The sequence below is a fragment of the Rhinopithecus bieti genome, unplaced genomic scaffold (assembly GCF_001698545.2).
Source record: "Rhinopithecus bieti isolate Rb0 unplaced genomic scaffold, ASM169854v2 scaffold_2254, whole genome shotgun sequence".
Lineage (NCBI taxonomy): Eukaryota > Metazoa > Chordata > Mammalia > Primates > Cercopithecidae > Rhinopithecus > Rhinopithecus bieti.
Window position 1 is genome coordinate 4,831,550 of NW_016803982.1, and position 17,584 is coordinate 4,849,133.

General features: G+C 45.2%; 1 protein-coding gene across 9 annotated transcripts in view; it reads left to right on the forward strand.

Moving 5' to 3' along the window:
* STK24 (serine/threonine kinase 24) overlaps window positions 1-17,584 on the forward strand; it is a 143,496-nt gene that overhangs the window by 77,058 nt on the left and 48,854 nt on the right. Inside the window, exon 1 of one of the 9 annotated variants that reach the window (XM_017862152.1) lies at window positions 1,916-2,031. The exons of the other annotated variants lie outside the window; for them this stretch is intronic. The gene's annotated coding sequence lies outside the window, so the exon portion shown is untranslated. Of the gene's footprint in view, window positions 1-1,915; window positions 2,032-17,584 lie in introns of those variants that run through there. 9 annotated transcript variants of the gene reach the window in all.

Consider the following 17,584-nt stretch of genomic DNA (forward strand, 5'->3'; position numbering starts at 1 on the left):
TGAGCAAATTAGCAAGATGGGGGCCTGCGGGCTCCTGGCCCAGGGTCACCGTTTCACACTTGCCTGGAATCTGAGAGTATTAGATAACATCTTCAAAAGACCGTATTTGTCCTGGTGTTGAATTCTTACTCACTGCCACCTTATTTATTGGGTAGTTCAACAGGAGAAATTCTTGCCTTACACGTGTCCATGGTTTTAGTCCATTTTCAGTGCTTCACCAATGCTCACCTCTGTACTCATATGTATTAAATGATTGAATTTGAATTGGTGCCAGTAGCTATGCCACACTTGGACATAGATCCAGAAGCTTAGCCAGGGTCCACAAGTCTGTCCTTTGTGTATAGGTGGGAAATTGCTCTGTGTGGATGATAACGGAGGAGCTGCTTCAACTGCCGGAGACATCGCCCTGTGAGCTCAGCAGGGCAGTCCTTGTCCTCCCCTCCTGTGCTAACATCAGCTGCTGCCAGGAGCCTCATTTTGATTTTGTGGTCCTGCACCTTCCTTTGTTAACACTGCTGTGTTCCTCACCTGTGGATGGTCACGGTCGCCTATGAAACCGGGCAGTGATTACATACTTTCTCGTTGCAGCCATTCCAGTTATTAGGAATCCAGCTGTCCGAAAAGCTGTATCCTTCCTGACGACCTGTATTTTATTTCCTTGTCACCTTTGCATCCTAGCGCAGGTCTGTGGGAACATTGCTCTTTTTGTCTGACAGTTCAGACCCACTGGGCTCTAGAGAATTGACTGATGTGTTGGAGTTAGTTCCTGGTCGTTTCTGGAGTGGTGACGGGTTTAGATTTTTGCCTTTTGAAAACCTACTAGACCTGAAACTTCCTGGTGTTTCGGCGAGTCCTTTTGTCTGTGGCAGTTCATCTTTAGAGAAGTAAATTAATTTGTAGGTGATCTTTTTCTCCTCCTTTTTTGATTGGCTATCTAAAACATATTTGAATCAAACTTTTAAAACACAGATAACTCTCAGAAAACTCTTCATGAAAAGATTTTTTTGTCTTCCTTTGTGTGTCTGATACACAGATAACTGTTAACAGTATTCAATTTCCATTATTCACATTTCTGTAGTGATAAGGATCAAGTATCTGCAGGCATTTCTTTGTCCCGGGAAAAGCAGATTTTTTCAAGGAAATGATGAGATGATATATAAGAGAACATACATAAATACTTTTGCTAGCTGTGCAGTTAGTTAGGAAGTATTGATGTTTTGACATTGCGTGGCTGTTGGTTACTGCAGATGGAATTGCGGAAAGGAATTTACATAACCTGTTAAGAGTCCAAGCATTGTTGCACTGGATTAGGTACTCAAGTTAGTTTACAGAATTTTGATTATTTTTGGTTGGCTTAGTATGAGATTGGCTTTCTGATTATATGCTTCAATTGGATCTAATGACTTCTCCCTGTCATTATAAGTGGAATCAGTGGAGATAGGTCAATGACAAGGTTGATTATAAACCAGTGCTTACAGAAGCTAATAATCTGCAGTCTTCATTTACATACATGCTTCTGCTGTTGCTTCCAGCCAAGGCTGGTGTAGGATGGCACATGAATTTTGGAGTCATTATTGATCATATATTTCCAACAAGTGTGATGAGGTGGAGTTGGCTTAAGTTGAAATGTTTAGTGGAAAACATTGGTTCATTAAAAGTAACAGTTGATACAGCTCTTTTTTGAGAAGGAATTACTATTATGTTTGCTGTCTACACTGAGGTGTGGCATGAAGCCTTTCTCCTGTCTCTTTTATACCTTGGTGGATCTGTGTTTCTGGACACTTTTCCTTTTGAAAGTTGAGATCCTGTTCAGAGGCTGACAGACTTGTCCCTAGAAGAAAGGGGGCATAAATATGCCAAATGCAAAACCACAATGATTTCTTTGATTGCAGGGACCTTGGGGCCAGCTTGCGGTAAGAACTTGCCTTTAGAAGATCCTTTGGTTCCCATCAGTGTCTCCCTCTCCTCAAAGGGATGGCAGCCCGATGGACAGTGGGCACATGACCCTGACATCGACAGACTCCCACGGAGGTAAGCTGCTCTGTCAGCGTTGCCCAGACAGACATGCACCTTCCTCATTAGCCTGAACCTGCCTCCATCCACACCTTGTGCACATGTGGATGGAGTACTGGAGGCTGTTTCTTTTGCTTCCAGCCAAGGGTAGGGATCATCGACCTCAGGTGAAAAATAGCCTTTCCTCTCCTGGGCTTAGAAATGAGTGGAGAGAAAGCAAGCTCTAGCAGCTTCCTCCTGGTTGAGGATGGAGTTCCCCTGAGATAGTGCTGTTTAGATAGTCACAGACGACTCCACAGCTTTGTTTCTGCCCCTCACCACACAGTAGGCTTCGTTCTCACCATGAACCACTGTTGTCATTTGGGGACAAGTTGTAAGAGTCTATTTCCCTTCTTACATTAAAGGAGAAACTGTCAGCGGGGTTGCTGTTAACCACTGTGGTGGTCACCCTGACCTGAGTCTGGTGCTAGTGTTTCAGAGGCGAAGCTCAGACTTTTCTAGAAGGTATTATTCCGGATCCTGACCCAGGGAAGGAAATCTGCACTTTCCCAGAAAAAAGCTACAGACTGGAAAATGGATTGCAACCTTGGACAGGCTTGACTGTTGGTGACAGAAACTCTACTTCCTCCTGCTCTGTTCTCTTGTTATTAAAGGGATGGATGTATCAGAGCAAGTGTGTGTATGTGTTGTTTTAAAGTTTTTTTGTCTTCAGTTAAGGTCGGCTTCAGGGTTGAGAGAAGAGAAATTTTCATTTGTGTGCTTGGGAAAATCTGCTAGGAATGAACTTTCACTTTTACTGTTTAAAAGTAAAAATATCTTTGGAAGCTAAGGAATGGCTGCTGGGATAAGTCGATTTTAACCCAAATGTGATCTTTCTGTCTTTCTCGATAGACTTCGCATCTCCCTTTGGGACAGTAATGAGGACAGTGAGTGTGTTTGGCCATCGCAGGTGTAGGAGGTGGAGGCAGATTCGGCGTGGGTGGCTTCTGTAGGCAGATGCGGGACTGTGCGGGGCAGCTGCAGTGTTTGTCGCTGGTTGCTGTGGTCAGCGGGAGTCGTGGCATGTTCTTGGGGACACTCACATCTCTCTGAACATTTCTTTTATGACAGTGCAGTTTTAAAAAAGGAAAAATCTTCAGTGGTAACGTTTTTTTCTGTCTCTCATTCCTACCCTTTAAGATTATCTTTGTGACTTCTAAGGATATTTTAAGCTCACAGTCACACTTGGAAGCAGTGCCCTTGTAAGGCTCTGCCTAGTGTGGCTGTATCAGGAAGGTCATTCCTGGTTCTTACTTGTGCTTCTCCTTTCCACATCTCCCACTGGCGTGCTGACTTTCCAAGGGGAATGTGAAACTGTCCGGAGTCCTCGCTCTTGCCCTTTATTTCAGGGACTGTGTGAACGAGCAGCAGCCACTTTAATGTGAGGCAGCCATATCAGCAATGAACTTTCACTTGCTGCCAGGAGGTCATAAACGCAAGGTTACGAAATGAATTCTAGCTTCAGCTCTTGGTTTAGTAATGTACCAAATTTGGTATTACTTTTTTTTTTTTTTTGGATTTAATCAGTTTCTGCCCTCATTTTCTATTTGGGAAATTAAAACTGGTCTGTTGGCATGGCTGGTGACAAAGCAGCAGGCACAGTCTTAGTCTCTGAGTTTCTGCTGCTGTCTTTGAGTGCGTGTAAGTGTTGGGTAACACCCTACTGAATGTGCCACAGGTGTGTGGAGTTGTGTTCATCTTTAACTTGTTTTTTTAAAAAACACTCTCTTGGTAAATTGGGATCTCCTATTGAAAACTATTTGTTTGGCAGTTGGGTTTATGCCTGGAGCCCCTAGAGCACATTTAACTGGTTGGTGGTCAGTTTTAATATACTGGAAACACACACACACACACACACACACACACACACACACACACACACACGGAAAGTATTTCTAATATATTCCGTATGGGATATATGAGCCCTTAATTACCTGAAAATCTGAAGTGTCTTTCCTCACAGGTAGTAGTCCTTTCCTCACAGGTAGTAGTCCTCTCAGGTGTTTCCTTTTTAGAATTGTAAATGGAATTTCACATATACAAAGAAATTAGGATTCCCAGTGCCATCTTCTCCCTCCAGTAGCATATTTTGTGTCTTAGCTTTCTGTTGTTAGAAAGACTGGGTACTTACCATAGACTGGGTGATTTATAGAGAAATGTGTTTTTCACAGTTCTGGAGGCTGGAAAGTCCAAGAGCATGGTGCTGGAATCTGGCGAGGGCCTTCTTGCTGTGTCATGACGTGGCGGGAAGAGCAAGCAAGCTTGTGTGAAAGAGAAGGGCACCAGGGACAGGACTTGCCGTGTAACGACCCACGCTCATGATAACGAACCTGTTCCTGAAGTCATCACGTTAATACATTCATGAGGGCTCTGTCCTTATGACTCAAGTACCTCTTGTAAGGCCCCACCTCCTAACACTGTGGCATTGGAGATTAAGTTTCTAACCCATGAGTTTTGGGGGACACATTCAAACCATAGCGTTATGACCGTGGAAGTCATTTTGTGTCCAAAGGTCTTTATTCCTACTTGATCCTAAGACCCTGTTTCTAGGGCTTTAAGACCTAGAGTAAGGTGTCAGTCTTTTCCTCCTGCCCCATCTTTTATCGACTCATTGATTCCTATGTTTACTGGACCCAGCTGCTCTGCTTCGGGCCAGGAACGCAGATAGGAACATAGCAGATGTGGCCCTGCACCCAGAACCTCTTTGGTGTGGTGAGGGAGAGAGACAGATAACCAGGCAGTTGCCACACTGAGTAAGTGCTTGGATGATCAGCGCAGAATTTTGCTTTGGGAACACAGGAGAGGGAACCATTCAGGACAAGAGGCCCCAGGAGGCCAGGGTTGGGGAAGAGTAAGATGGGGCAATAGCTTCCTGGATCAGTTTTTAGAGTTGTCTGCTGGCTTAGGGTTGGAGAGCTGGGGCAGCAGCTTAAAGAGAGGACCCTCCATTGGCATAGCGGACTCAGCAGGAACACCCGCAGCAGCACCCTGGGACAGAGGGCGAGGAGTTGGGGGAAATTTAAGAAGGAGATAACTAGGAAAATTTCTTAGTAAAGACACCAAACTGATAGAGCAACAGAGGAAAGCCAAATGGGGACTTTGGGCCATGTTGGAGAGCAGACAGGTTTAGGGGAGCTGCTTACTCTGCTTACCTCACCATAGAGATGATACATGAGGATTGGCCAATGTCAGATAACTGACTTTATTTTTTAAAATTTTTTATTTTAAATTTTTTACTTAAACGTTTTATTTTAATTTTGTGGGTACATAGTAGGTGTATATATTTATGGGGTGCATGAGCTGTTTTGATACAGATAACTTATTTTGAATTGTATTCTGCCAATCAATTCTATCATGTACCTAATTTTTGTAGTTTATTATTCAGATAAGGCGGTTTTCTGCTCCTAAACTGGGGGGAAATCAGAATTTTCACTTGAAAAATTCGTGTTCTAAAAGTTTCACAGAGGTAGGTTGCAGCCTCCTCAGTTCCTGGGGTTCTCTACTGGAGTCTCTCTCGGCTGCCCCAGCCCTCCTGGCCCCCGCCCCACCCCTGGCTGGCCAAGGAAGAGGAGGATTGGGCCGTGCACAGTGCCTGCCTGGAGCACACCACAGCTCTGTGAGGAGGGAGCGTGCAGGTTCAGGGCGGCTCCCCTCCTGGGGTTGCTCCGCTCCACAGGCCACTCCTGTGACTCCACAGTGAGTAGTCGGTGCAAGCGAACCCGACTTCAGTTCCTGAAAACTGAACTGCTTTTGGTCAGTTTGCTTAATTAGAGACTGAAGAGTTTGAAACCACACATAAGAGGTGTGAATAATGTGATAATAAATATTGTTGGAACCCTCTGTTGTGGTTTCCCTTTTTCCCCCCTTATATTCTCATTTCACAGTTGTAAACAGTAACTTGAATGTGTGTTGGTTAGTGTGACATGGACATGCATGTTTTACTCATCGGATGTAGTAAGAAAAGATGTGGCTACTTAAGAAAATGGAGGTGTGTGACATTAGAAGTCTAGGTGTGTCATTAAAAAATGTGAGCATTCCAGTGTTCTCCCGGGTCTCTGGAATCATGAAATTTGCCACGAACATCACTTACACTGTGTTTTATTAAGTTGGGCCTACCCAACGCTTGTCTGTGTGCTAAATCTAATTACTGTCATAGTTGGGCTTGTGGACGGGTTGGGGGAGGATGGGGGAAGGAATGGGCGAGGTGTGGGAGGAGGCACAGCAGAAGGGTCTCAGACTGACTAGTGAGCCCATGGTCATGGGAGTGCTGGGGGGCGGGGGTGGGAAGGTTTGAACTAAGGTTGTGTTTCCATAGGAGTCCCATTCTTTGAGATGTTAGTAGGTGCCACCTGGTCTCATGAGTTTGGATGTATCAGATTTAGCAGGTTTCTGTTACAGTATTCTCAGAGCTTTTGGGACTCTTTGAGGGAGGTTTAATATGCAGCATTTCCTGACAGTATTTAATTGTGAGACACCCTTCCCCTTTCTGAATAGTAAATTTCAATTCCATATCAAGACCATGGCAGAGCTTTCTTTTAAATAGCTTCTGCAGCCAACACACTTGGGAAGATGAGGCCTTAGGAAACATGGTTAAGAACCTAAGTCCAGAGATGCTACGTGTAGTCAGTAATAGCTTTCTGTGGGCCTCCTGCTCATTTCCTGTGGTTGAACTGCATTTCTTAAAATGTTTCTTTTTAAAACTAGATGAAGTGACAAAGGACCATGAAGCATTAAATAAAAGGCAGTTCCTGAAATAGCATATTAATGTTTTAAACAGTTTTGTTTTCCAGTAAATAGCTTTCTGAGTGATGCAGTGGGATTTGAGAGAAAAGAAGCTGTAAGGTATTTGTGAATGTCCTGTTCCTTAGGAAGCACAAAGTAACACTAGCACACACATCACAGGAGCTGAACTCTGCAGTAGGTTAAAATCTTCAACAGATTGAGAGATTGAGGGGATTAAAGGGTTCTGATTAACACTGTAGCCTGAAATCTTTTTGTCTCAATTTTTCATGTTCTCTGCTTCAGGTGGGTGTGGCTTAGGCTCTCCTGCATTTAGTCCTTTCAGTTAAGAAGTTAGTCATTGTTGGGAGTGTGGAATGCGGTTGTGGGCAGGCTAGGTGACCTCTGCCCTTAGCTTTGGGCAGCAAGACCTTGTCTTTCCTGATCAGGGCTTCCAGTGCTTCCGCTGGCCCTTCCTTACCTTGGTTACGGATCAGTGCTGCCTGCTTACTCTTGGCACACTCTTCTAGTCCAAGCCTGGGTTTCCAGTCTCTGTACCTGGCCTGCCCCCTCTCCATCTCAGATCCACGCAGGGAAGCGATGACCCACCCCACCCCTGAAATGCCCCATGGAAACATCACATTCCACCTGCCCCAGCAGTGAGTTCTTTTAGCTGATGAGCCAGGACTCAGTGAATCAGAAGTTACCTTTTGCAAGGGATTGGTGAGAGGTTGCTTCCTTCCATAGACAGTAACTCCAAGTGGGAGTTACTGGTGTGTACCAGGAGGGTGTGAAAATGCAGATGCCGCATCCCCACCCTACTGACCTGATTTAAATTCCCAAGGTGCAGGATTCCCTCTGCTGTGCATCTGAGAAACATGTTCATGCCTTGCGAGGGTGAATGTGTGGAGAACATTAGGCTCTTATTTGAAGCTGTTTTTGTTTTTGTTTTGGGATAGAGTCTGTCTCTGTCACGCAGGCTGGAGTGCAGTGGCGCAATCTTGGCTCCCTGCAACCTCTGCCTCCCGGATTCAAGTGATTCTCCTGCCTCAGCCTCGCGAGTAGCTGGGATTGCACCACTATGCTGGCTAATTTTTGTATTTTTAGTAGACAGGGATTCGCCATGTTGGCCAGGCTGGTCTCGAGCGCCTGACCTCAAGTGATCCACCTGCTTCGGCCTCCCAAAGTGCTGGGATTACAGGCGTGAGCCACTGTGCCTGCCTGAAGCTGTTTTCAGAGGAACTGTGTTGAAGGTCCTCATGGAATCATGAATGATTTATTGGAGACAGAAAATCTGGAGACAGAGTTACCAGATTTTCCCTAGTGACCGTCTGGGATGCCTCAGCCTGGCTCGGTCCTGCTTTCCCTTCCCTTTCTGTGCCACTGGCTCCTGCTGTGTCTGCCATGGGTCTGCAGACAGGAGGACATGGGCAGGTAATGCTTCCTGGATTCTTGTACAGGGTGTACAGTGGGGAGATGGCATGGGAGGAGGGACAAAGAAACCATTCTCTCATGTCCATCTAACCTGACAGCCAGGTGTTCAGTTCCAGGCCTTGGGCAGCCAGGTCCAGCCCCAGAGGTCCTTACACACCACTCTTCCACTTGCAGAGAAGACTCACCAGAATTTAGGGGCTCATCCCAAGTTACAGGATCCCATTCTTTCCCAACCAGTGCCCTCATTTTACCAGCAGACACCCGATGAGGCTGGGAGGTCAACTTGTAACTTGTCATTCAGCCAATCACAGGATGAGGTCCTGGGTTTGCTTTTCAGCAATCTCAGCCCAGTGACTGCAGGAGGAGAGATTTTCCCTCAGGCCACACCTAGCTGCTCTTAGATGATTTGATGCAGTGCTTGAGCTGAGCATTTGAATTCCTTAGTTCATCCTAGTCTTTCACCACTTTGTCCGGTGACATTAGGAGCAACCAACTAACATCATATTCTCAGTTTTTCAAAGATGTTGGAAGGGATCATACACAGAGTTAACTTAGACCCTTCTTATAAGTCTTTAGAGTATCCGGTGCAGACGTCTATCATATCCCTATCAACAGTTCAAACCATAGACCATCAGTGCTCACCTAACTGCACACAACATCATTAGCATCTTAAGATGTAATCAGATGAGAGAGTCAATTCCAGAAACTCCAAAACCAATGCAGAAGAAGCGTCCATAAGACTTTGTTCCTCTAGAACCACTCTTGGTGCCAAAATATGTATAGTGGGATGGGAGCTTGGGACTCCCTGAAGAGAGTTGGTGGCTCAGTTGCTGAGTGCAGCCAGCCCCACTTGGTCATTCTTGATGAACTGAGAGATAGATTCCTTTAGAGAGTCAGTGTCACAGTTCACAGCATCTGTCCCCGGGACACTGTGGCCTGTTGTTTTTCCATTGCTGTGCCAGTTTTCTCTACACATCCTGGTATCCACCCAGCTTGCACCAGGGATGGGAGGAAGATGCTGCCTTCTCTTCGTCTATCTAAATGAGAGACAAGCCAATGGGCAAGTCTTACAGTCAGGATGTGGGTGGTTCACGGAATTTGTGTTAGTGGCTGGAGCTGCCCTCCTCAGCTTTGCCAGCAGGGCCCAGGTCTCCTGAGCCACCTCTGTTTTAGGAGCTCTTGAATTCCTCAAAGACCACGGGTCATTTGAGGTAAGCAGTGTGAGATTGGGACAAGAGGTTCTGACCTCTCTTTCATGGTGTCCTGGTTTTCACTGGGGCATCACCACTGCATCTGTGACATGGAAGGTAGAATAAGGGAACAGAAACATTGGTGTCTTAACTCTTCTTGATCTGGCAGGCAGGGAAAAAGAAGTGTGCATTATGAATTTTGTGCATAGTCTGCCTGGAGTTTGTGGTGAGAGACTGTAAACCAATCCTAAAATACATGGTTAATCCCACCTTCCCAAGTGCTGTGAAGAAAACTGGGGCACAAGGAGGCTTGGGTGGGGCTTCTGGAGCCCTCAGTGGAGGGGTCAGGGAGCAGCTCACAGGGAGGGGGTAGCTTTGAGGCAGACGCTAGAGGAAGGCAGTGAGGAAGCATGACTGTGCCGCGGGCGGGGAGGTGGCCAGAGCAGGGGTGTGCCGAGGAGTGGGCTTGGCAGCCAAGGGGTTGCCTGTACCTGGGACTGCTCGGCACCTGGCCTCTGCCAGAATCGGAAATGGGTTTCTTGCTCCTAGAAATGCCGGTCCCAACACTGCCCTACTCTAATCTCAGCATGTTAAAACTCAGAGGAGGGGAGTAGAATGTGTACCTGCAGATGATGTGGTTTGTGCATTTCACTATTTTGTGACTTCTCTGTGTTGTTTTCTTAGGTTTTTGGCTGGTGATTTTAAACAAAATTGATTTAAGGTTACTTCCAAATGTCTGTCCTGTTTCTGTGCCACTTCTGTCTGTTTTCACCATTTGTTGGCTCCGATTAATCAACTCTGCCCTCTAAAGGAACGGGTTCTGGGTTTGTGATTCTCTTTAAGTGGCGCAAATATAATAAGCAGAGTCTGCAAAGTTTTATAAACAGGATCACATGCGTGGCTCCTTTTAGTGGCAGTTTCCCCAGAGGTTTGTAAGTTGGATTTTTATTGCATTGAAGAGGGGCACAGTGTTCTCTGAGAACAGCCAAATCGTTGATCTCGTGTGGGGACACACCCAGAGGAGCCCTTCCTGGGGACATGGAGGGTTTTTGTCTGGTGGCCGTTGAGTTACTCTAGTCATTGGTTTCTGGTTGCGCAGCCACAGCCTACCGAGGCCCAGCGATGCTGGGGACTTCTCTCTCTTTGCGCAGTAGCCTCACGCCCTCCTTTGATGTGGTAGGGCAGTCGGAGTTGACTTATTTTTTCCATGAGAATTCTCTTCCTCTGAGCAATAAACAAAATCTTTATCCTTGTGACTTGAGTTAGGATTGTGGCAATTCTCCCTTCCACTTTTGCTGGTCTCGCCAAGGGTTGGAAATCAGACTTGTTTATTCCAAACACGAGAATTCTCTGGTTCTTACGAGCATGCTTGCTGCTGCTTGACACAGTCCTCACTTCCCTACATCAGTGTCTGCTCATCTGCTTAAATCATCCCACCTATGGGCTCCCAGCAGGGAACCTGGAGACCTTCATCCCCTCCCGCATGAGTGCAGGGCAGCCATGCACCAAGGCTTCCTTTGCCATTTGGAAGTCATCGGCTGCCTCCCTGATCAGTCTGGCACAGCTGCAACTTCTGGGAGAGGGAGAAGCACATCTGTTTTCTCTGAGAAAAATCTTTAGTATGCAAGTATCTGTCCTTGAGCTTTTGTGGAATATTGAAATGGTCCATGGAGCCCATGGTATCAGACTGTAGTGCGACCATGGGTAAAGGCAAAGCTATTTGCCTTTGGGTGAACTAAACACATCAGCAAGGATGAAACAAATCAGCAAGGAAATCTTGCTGTGAAATCACAAGGGAGTACATTTCATTTCGCAATCAATTATGGGGAAAAAATTGTAGGCTCAGTGCCGAAGATAATATAAAAGATCTGCTTTGAAATGTTTCCGACGACAGGGACTATGATCCCTTTCTCTCTGCTGAACACACTGTCCTAGTATAACTGAAAAAAGCCCCCGAAGATATTTGGCAGCTTCATTTTATGTTTTTTTTTTTCTGTCCAGAAAGTTGAATGGAATTAAAATTCCAATTAGGCTAAATATTTTACTTCTCCAAAAAGAAATTCAGTTCTGTTTTCTGGCTAATGTTACCTATAATTTAAAATAAGTATTAATGGTATTTTAGTTCTTTTGTCTCAATATGCACATTCTGCAAATTTAAACCTCTGTCTGGAGTATCCAAACACATCTGATATATTCCAATAAGATAATTATGCCATATTCTTTCTTTTCTAAAACTTCTATATTCCTGAGTAAATTTCTACAATGTGGTCTGATACCAGAGATCACAAATGTTAATTAGATTGTGGAATAAAGGACTGCAGGTAAGTAATTAAAGAGAAGACTTATTTCCAGGGAGGCAAATCAGTTCTCGTTCCGCAGTTCTTGTAGCGCAGCATGGTTTCCAGGCATGTGAGTAAATAAAGACATCTGCTTCAAAATAAGGAAAGTGGGCTGCGGGAACCAGGCCCCTTTCTTGAATCCTGTCTGTTAGTAACAAGTTGTCGTGGTTGTTGCTGACATGGGGCCTGGTTTGCTGGGTGCTAGACGGAGCTGGGAGGCTGTTTCTTGGAGCCCGCCGTCCTGCCACCGGGTTTTATGCGCTGCCACAGGGGCATCCTCACCGAGGCATTGGTGGTGGTTCCTTCCGTGCTGGATGCAGTGAGGAGCAGCTGTCTCTGCACCCCTCCGTGGGTCGCAGACCCTTCTCCTGGGCCTTTAGCTAGGTGTTTGTGCCCCAGTGCGGGTGCCCTTGGATTTGCATGTCTGACCCTAGTGCAATGTGACTGTTTCAGTAGCTCTCGGCTAACACACTTGTTATAAATCAAGAACACATTGATTTACATAACCGACAGTTCCTTCTGGAATAGAATTGTGCAGAAAATAAAAATGAAGTAGCAAAGGTAGGAGGGAAGAGAACCAGAGGGTTCCAACACTAGAAAAAAATCCCTCAGGACAATCAAGCATCGGACAGCCACAGTGAACAGTCCCTTCCTTTGGAAGCTGTTTAGCTTGGGATTCAACCCTACACGTGGCAGTGGAAATATATGAATTTGTCGCCCATGCATTTGAAATACAGCATTTGGTGTTCGTGAACCTACTTATTCCATAAGTTATTCTTATAATACTGTTAGAGGCACTTCTTAAAAATTTTGCAGAATACCATTAAGTCTTTATTCTTTCTCAGACATACTCACTTTCTGACTTGGTCTTGTTTGGTCTCTTAGGGCTGGGTCTTGAAAGAATTAATGCTAAGTCATAAAAAAATCACTTTTTTGGTTTTATCGATATTTGTAACGTGTTACGTATTGACCATTAAGATTGCCACCTAGCAGAAGAACAATATTGTAATTATTAGAAATATTTCACTTTTGCAGAAAGAACACATTACTAGCTTCATAGCAAGATTATGGCATGGAACTTACCTGACTTAGCAGTTGGTAATCATTGGCTGTGATGTTTGCTCTTTAATGAAGATGGATGAGGAGGAAAGAAAAATCTCTCTCTTCCCTCCCAGGGTACTTTTCCTACTTCTTTTGTTGCTTCTTTTCTTTTCCCTCAGATTTAGGTTATTTGTAGTTGTATTTCCCTGATTGCTTTGTAAGCATCCTTAAGTTTAAGCAGAATGTTTTTATTCCTGTTAGTATCTGTTAGAATTTAAGCACAGAAACTTTCCATTAGCACATTTATTGTGCCACATTTGTGTTTATGGAAAAGAGGAACACCTCTGTACATATTATGTGCGGACGCACGCATGCAGCCCTTTCCAAAAGAGATGGTCTGTGACATAAATCCCAAGAAGAATGTTTTAGGGAATGCCCAGTGTTCTTTCCAGTTTATTAAAGGGGATCAGAACAGGAGTTCTTAAATCTGGCATGATGGAATGAGGCATGTAAATCTTTCAAATTACAGGCAATTGTTTTCATAACTTGATGTACTTTTTGGACAGTCAGATTAGAGTTCATTGGCTTCTAAAAGGAAATCAGTTAAAAATTACATGTTAAGAACAATCGAAGTATTTTTCTTACTGGAATCTTTTATAAATTAATAGTCTTAATTTTTTTTCTTGTGGTTCTTTATTTAGGCTTCTGATGCGATGTCAGGAAATCTGGATTTGAGTCCCAATTTCTCTCCTTCCTTGCCATGTGACCAGGCATCTTAATCTGTAAAATGAGAGAAGGCTGATTACCTAAGGGGACAGGATGATTGGGAGAATCCAGTGGAGTTCTCTTCATGAGGATACTTAGTACAGTATGGGTTGCTGCCGCATGGTACTAATATAAGATGGTGGTATGGATCCTCCCTTCTTGACCAGAGAGAAGCAGACCGAAATTCTGGGGCTGTTTTCTTCCTAAGGAAGCCTGTGGCCACCCCTCGTGAAGGAGAATGTGGCTCTCCTGCTTTCCCAGCTCAAGCCTCTTGAAAACGCTGCATCCTGCCCACCTGGGGGGTGGGCTGTGCTGAACGAATCCTGAGGATTGTTAGAGGTGGGCCAGTGGTATTTGAGAAAAAAAGCTGAAAAAAACTTAAATACCCGGAGACTCTCATACGTCACATACTCATTTCCAAAAGCACCTTTTTTTCCTCCCGTAGAAATGGCCCTCTTTGGGCCAGCCCCTCTCACTAGACTACAGCTCCCTGTTGCAGAGAGGGCTTCGCTCTTCACACACACAACTGCAGCCTCCCTCTTCCTAGCAGTTCTCATCCTTCCTTAACACCAACCTCTTCCTCCTCCTCTCGCCTTGATTTTGGTATTATGTTGTGATGCCCTTAAAAAATACTGTGCCCTGAAGGAGTTGCTAAAATTACCAGGTCCTTCACGTTTTGGAATTATTCAAGGGCAAAACCATTTGAACCTCTTGCGATCTGTTGATTTGTTTACACACACACACGCATGTGCACGCGCACACACAGACACACACACACTTTAAAGGAGGTGAGTTGATCTGTTTCTTCACCCACCCTTTTCTGCCTGTCGTTATTCTTTCTTGAGTAAATTTTATTAATAGATTATTGAAATTGTCTAATTCTGTACCAGTTTACTACTGTAAAATTTTGCCATGTATTGCATTAAAATTTTTTTCCTGTCTAAAGATTTTCTCCTTTTATTGCTCTATTGCAAATGGATGTGTTATCTATGTTTTTCCTTGGTTATAGTAATTGGAGGTTATCTATTCTAAAAATCATTGGATTCATTTCTCATCCCAATATTTTTGATTATGCATGTATCTTTATTCTGTTCTTTGCTTTCCTCCTTAGACTTTTGGATTGAACAGTTAGTGTTTTTTTGGCTTAGTGATGAATGTATGTAATGCTGTGGGTTTTCTCGAAATAAATCTTTGGCTGGGTTGTACAGCTTTTGGTGTTGCAGTGTTTCCAGTATTATTTGTAGCTAACTTGTAGTGATGGTTTTGACTTTTTTCTTTGATGTGAGGATGTGATCCAGTAATTTTCAGTTGCTTTGTTTTGTTCCTCTCTGTGTTATTCCAGGTTTTATTTTGCACCCCTCTGTTTAAGTTGATGTCGATGTTACAGTGGCTTTCTCCTAATTACTGTTTGTTGCCAGCACAAGAAAACTTCCTTGCTTTTGCTGCCTTTGGGGCCCTCTGGAAGAGGGAAGCCTGAGGTCTCCGTTCTCTCTCCTAATCAGCAGTGATCTCCCCCTACCCCATGTTCATCCCTAAAAATAGTGACTAAGCCACTTGTTGGGAACTTGGACATTAGTTTAGGGTCAGCAGAGAAGGCAGTGCTCACGGGGAGATGAGAAGGGGTGCAGGTCCTGTGTGCTCCTGCTGCATTCTTTAAAGGGGCCAGCTCTACCCCCAGCTTATGGGAATGTGGTGAGGACTGGTGACATGATGTACACCAGGCACCCAGTGCAATGCCTGGCGTCTGAAAGGGAAGGACAATGAGTGCTTCCCTCTCCACCCTAGCCAGGCAGCCCCCCGGCTTTCTGTGCTGGGCTGGTCCCCGTACATCTTTGCAGCTCTCCCTCGTTTTCTCCAGAGAACACTTCTCATTCTCCATCCAGCCTCTTCTTCGCTGCGGGAAGCCTCCTCAGGTAGTAGTGACATGATTTGCTACAGAAACTCCATTGTTAATGTAGGCTGCCTTCCCTATGGGAGTGGGTTGGAGACGTTCAGCTGTTGTGTGCCTAAGTTGGACATGTTTGTTTGCGAACACCAGGGAGGATGAGGCCTTCCTTCTATATTGTCCAATCCTGATTTTCTCCAACACCGGAAGCTGTCACTGCTGGCTGGTTCTTTTCTAATAATGATCACTTGGGAGAACGGAAGGCCAGAGCCTTTACCCCGCATTGATTGCGTGGAAGCTTTGACCCTGGACGTTAGTCCAACTCAGCATAGTATGTCCTGCCCCACCCCTTTAATTGTGTTGCTGAGATAATGTAAGAGTTCAAAATGCAGTTTGGGACTAGGGTAGTGTATGGGAAGAGTGACCCACAGGACGTAATGTTCTCCTGTGACTATAGGGTCCTCTTAGTAACGAAAGATAATAAGTGATAGGGCTGGACTTTATTTACCTAGAATGGCTTACATATGATCAATGTGCCCTTTGAGTTAAAAATTTGGCAATAAATAGTTCACTTGTCAGGAAGGAAAAACTTTCTCTCTGTTAGGTTCGGCATTTGGGGCCTGCAGATTAAACTGATAAAAGACATATTAATGGGAGAAAAAGGTTTATATCTATGCACACGGGAGCCAACAAAGGAAGCAGCTGGCTTGGTGAATATCCCACCAGAATGTTTCCTCAGTGTCACAGCAATGTGGGCACCCATCTCCACTCCCTCCCCTGCCTGCCCGCTGTTGCTGTTTGTCCTGGCAGAGCTGGCTCTTTTGGGTATTTGTTGTTGTAGTCAGTGGCTGGTCATTTGTTCTATTAGCAGAAGTTTCGGTGACTTCCTGTTGCTTATTAAATGAACTTTGAACCCCATCAGCTGGCTTCAAGGGTGTCCCTCTCATTCCCAGCTGCCCTCAGTGAACAGGAGTTTTCCTCACCTTCTGCTGGTCTTCTCCACCTGAGCCTGTGAGAAACACACCCCCTGCCCCAGGCTGGCAGGTCATAGCCCTTCAGGGAACAGCTCAGGTGCCGCCACCCTCCTGGCGGTCAGACGGACCTTCCTGAGCAACCAGGCCTTCCTTCCCTGTCTCTTTTGTGGCATCTGCCACTGGCTGTCTGATGCTAATTATTTGCCCACTTTTCTGTTATTAGAAGTTCCTGGAAGCCAGAGCCAGGGTGTTACTCACTCGGCGTTCCCCCCTCAGCCACCTTGGGTACCTAGTAGGTACGTTATGTGTTCGATGAATCGGTCAAGAAATCCTAGCATCTGTGAGCCTGAGGAACAACCAGATAAGCTTTTTGAGCCCAGGAATGGTTCCTGCACTTTGAAGATGGTCGGGCTGCTCTGAAGGTAAATTGGGCAGCAGGCTTGGATTTCTCCTGGGTTCGCAAGCCTGCAGTTCAGACAGAGGATGCTGTAGAGTTAACATGGTAACAGTGGTTAAAGTTGATGAGTCTTGCTGTGTACACGGCCTCACTTTATCGCCACTGAAGCCCTTCTGAGGAGCATGCACATTAGTCCTGTGGGCAGGTGGGAAGTGGAGACTTGTAGTAGTTGCCATCAGAGCTGGCCTGGGCGGAGGCAGGATGCAAACCAGGCCTTAAGGTTTTGAAGCCACATGTGTCATCTGCACAGAAAGGTACCTTTTGCAAAAACTCACACTCTTAAGGAAGTCTTGACCCCGCGTGATTTTAATAAAGCCCACTGCACTGTTTATACCTCTTGGTTTTAGCCTTTGGTTACAGCTGGTGAAATGTGGAGGCTGCGGAGGGCATTGCAGGTGCAGAGCAGAGCTGCAGTTTCGAATTCCTGTTTTAAAATCTTCATTGTTAGCTGTGAGGCATCTGCCCTTTCTTGTTTGTCTTTTTTTTTTTTTAAACCTTGGTGGGTTTGTGTGACCTCTGCCAAGCTCCTGTGAGAGTTGTTAATGTGGGGGCCCTGGTTCTGGTCAGTGATTCCGGGTTCTTAGAAAGTACTTCCAAATACTTTGGGGCAAGTTTGCCTGGAAGTGCTATGGTTATTGATACTATGTCTGTATTAATTTCTGCAAGCAAAACCTACCGGAAGCAAAAGCTAGTGTTTGCAGCTCCTATTACAGAAGGCGAATTTTCCC